The 3,564-nt window shown below is 44.3% G+C and overlaps 1 long non-coding RNA gene across 1 annotated transcript; it reads left to right on the top strand.

The window, feature by feature from the left end:
* Window positions 1-2,103: 2,103 nt before the first annotated feature.
* Window positions 2,104-2,741, top strand: LOC125406871 (uncharacterized). The gene is made up of 2 exons (XR_007234030.3): window positions 2,104-2,412; window positions 2,640-2,741. It is a non-coding gene; the product is annotated as an uncharacterized LOC125406871 (long non-coding RNA).
* The last annotated feature ends 823 nt before the right edge of the window (window positions 2,742-3,564 follow it).

Below are 3,564 nucleotides of genomic sequence, written 5' to 3'. Positions count from 1 at the left end.
GAGTGGGGGGAGTGGGAGGGTGTTGGGAGGAGGGGCGGAAATGGAAACTTTTATAATTTAATAAAATTACTTTCAAAAAAAAAGAATATTATAGTGAAGGAAGTGTCAGGACAGGAAAGGGTTAAGGTGAAAAAGTGGCAGCTGCCAGGACCTTGACTGAGGGAGGTGTTATCAGGTTAGAATAATCTATTTCTATGACATTTTCTTGAGGTTTGGGGGAAGCAGAGGACATAACTCTGTTCCGAGCATGTTGTACTCAACTGAAAGCAGTCAGTTGCATTTGCCTGCAAATGATTTTGTGTATGTATATGACTGGGCCATAACTGAAAGTATAGGTATTTATATAGGCGTGTGTGTGTGTGTGTGTGTGTGTGTGTGTGTGTATGCAGGCAAAATAAAAAAATTATGACTTCTAGTCACCAAGTGAAACTACTGCTGGTTAGCATAAGACTTTAAATGCAAATTTATTCAAATAGCAAGCGCTCTTCTCTAGCTTCTTCTGTAATAAAGTCACACTAACACTCAGAAAAATGCCAAAACTGTCCTAGAAAACAAAGTATTGGCTAAAAGTGTTGCTGTCCCAGCTGCAGAACTTTCCGCTACAAACTAAAGTAGGTCAGTTGTTTTTTTGTTTTTTTGTTTTTTTTTTTTTTTGTGTGTGTGTATGTGTGTTTTTTCCACAGGAAATACCAACCACAAAGATCTCCTTAGAAACAGACTTTTGTAATTACGGTGTGTAATTAGGTGGCAGGTATGCCACCTGTGGGTTAATGGGGCAATAACACTCGCCTGAAGTCTGTGGGGATAGAAAGTATTAACATTCTTTTTCCACCGGTTGTAGTGGCTCAGACGTTTAAACCCAGTACTGAAGGGGAGGCAGGAAGAGCTGCTTAGTGAGTCTCATGCTGGGTCATTGCAATAAGGTCTTTTCTCAAACATAAGCGAACAAAGAAAACCCCAAACCACACACATGCACACACAAAACCAAAAGTTGTCTTTCCCAAGCTAATAACGGTGTCTATTTTATTTGATTTTTTTAGAGTAATATAGATCACATAATGTTGTGTTATCGAAAGCAAAGGGCTGTAGATGAGAACAAGGCAGCTGTGGGAAGTCAAAATTCTGAGTTCCCCTTTTAGGAAGCAATGTGGTTCCCAAGGGAACCGTTCTGTCAGTCAGTTGCTAATGAGCGGTCATTCATGCTACCCTCTGTATTACTTGCCGGGAGAGCCACACATAAAAGTGGAAGTGTGAAACTCAAGTGCATGACATAGGCTTGGCAACAGCAAAGGAAAGCAGAAAGCTGCATCTCCAGAATTAAAAGTATAAGCTGGAGTAGCTGCTTGCCTGGTGTTATACACATGGTTGTGGTTTAGGGTTGGGGTTAAATTTAGAGAGTTTCTAGAAAACACAGAAAGTTCCAAGCTAGCAGCCAAGAGGCTTTGGCTTTGTAATTCTGGTTGGTAGGTATGCTAAACACTAGAATATTATTAGGCCTATAACACTTTGCTGAAGTCTGTGGGGATAGACAGTGTTAAAATTTTCTTTTCGCCAGGCATAGTGACTCATACAGTTAACCCTAGCACTCTATAGCAGAGGCAGGCAGATCTCTGTAAATTGGAAGATAGAAATTTATATAAACAAATTTCTGTCATTTATTATTAAGTATTTATGGTGGATACACAAAATGCATGCATGCAAATAATCTCTAAAACTTTAGATCTGCATATTACCTCGGAGATGCCAAAATGGAAAATGACATCTTAAAAGTACATCTAATAAAATAAATTTATTAAATACATTTTAATAAATACATTTGATTTTAGACATTCACATTTTAGACTGACACATAAAGAGAGAGCGAAAGCATTGATATATGCTGTTAGAGCCCTGTTGCGTTTTACTTTTACTTATTCGTAGTTCTGTGTGGGCATGTGCCCTTGAGTGCAGTGACTGCGGAGACTAGAAGAAGTGCATGCCGTCCACACACATTCAGCCCAAGGTGCCTGGACCTTGGCAGATGCCATTGTTCCAACTCTCAGTTCCAGGTCTGAGACCCTTGTCTATGAAGCTCGGTAGCTCCCCGTTGCTGTCTCCCCTTCAGCCTCCCCTTCCTGCTCTCTTGTCTTCTTTCTTCTGTCTTCCTTATTCTTCCGACCTTTGTCCTCGCAAACGGTTCGACTGTCTTCCTTTAACTGTCGAGCCGGAACTGCCCGGATGCTTTCAAAGCGTCGGGTACTGACTTATGTTCCTGCTTCTGCCACTGTGCCTCTACCATCCACCTCCAATCACCGAGATGTGCTCAGGGCACGCGTGTGAGGGTTCGCTAGACTGGGGGGGAGCCTCTGAGCAGGGATGTGAGGGATCGTCTCGGCAACGCTAATAGATGATGGAAGACCCATCTTTATAGGGGTAGGACCCATTCCTGGATGAGGATGGGGGGGGTGAGAGCGAGAGCGAGAGAGAGAGAGAGAGAGAGAGAGAGAGAGAGACAGAGACAGACAGAGACAGACAGAGACAGACAGAGACAGACAGAGACAGAGACAGGCAGGCAGAGGAGGACAGACAGACAGACACACAGTGGGGGGAGGAGGGACGGAGGGAGAGCGCTGAGTGCGCACACTTCTTTTTCCTGACAGAATGTAATGTTACCAACAACTTCAAGCTCCGGCTGCCTTGACATCCCCGCTTTGATTGACTGTGCCTTCAAGTGTGACCAAAATAAAACCTGTCTTTCCTTTTGTCGGGATATCTTGTCAAAGCAACGAAAACCAAAACTAAGACAACAACCCCATACTATCTCTGAAACACTCATGAATATTGAATTTTGTTCACAGAACCTTCCGTCTTAAAACTTCAAAAGCAGTTAACATTCCTAACATCTTGACCCAGTCTGTTTCAGGGTATATCAAGATGGGTGGAAATCCGAAAGCGGTGGAAGGGGGGGGGGGGGGAAGAGGGGGAGGGAGATGGTGTGTGGAGGAGGAGAGATAGGGTGCTAGGGCGCTCGCCCTTTGCTGGTGGACTCCTTGAAAGAGGTGTGGCATAGTGGGGAGGTCTTGTGCTCAGGAGAAACGAGGGAGGATCCGCAAGAACCAACAGTGTCTGGAAAATGCGTAAGGAATAGAAGTTTATGAACCGGGCGAAGAGGAAGAGATTGAAGAGAGGGAGAGTGGGTGCTTTGCTAGAATCCCCAGTTCTCTGTCACATTTCGGACAAATAGAAACCATCAGGCCACTTACGTCATCAAAATGAAACTTCAACTATCGAGTTGGAGCAGGCGGTAACTGCCGGTTCTGGTGGCGCAGGCCGGTAGGATTTGCTGAAGGAGGCAGAGGCAGGTGGATCTGGAGTTCGAGGACAGCCTGGTCTACACATTTTTTCCCCCTATAATTAAATCTACGGCTACACAACACTCACAACCAACCAATCCCTCGAATATAGGGATTTATGCTTCTTAAATGCTTCTTACATTTAAGAAGATTTCATGCTTCTTACACCCGATCTTTTCGCCTACCCGCGTCTCCACCCAAGTCAACCCGCACCAGCTCCTCCAGACGCACA

Source organism: Myodes glareolus, chromosome 3, assembly GCF_982192425.1.
Source record: "Myodes glareolus chromosome 3, mMyoGla1.1, whole genome shotgun sequence".
Taxonomy (NCBI): domain Eukaryota; kingdom Metazoa; phylum Chordata; class Mammalia; order Rodentia; family Cricetidae; genus Myodes; species Myodes glareolus.
The sequence above is the reverse complement of the archived record's forward strand: the minus strand, read 5'-3'. Positions and strand labels throughout refer to the sequence as shown.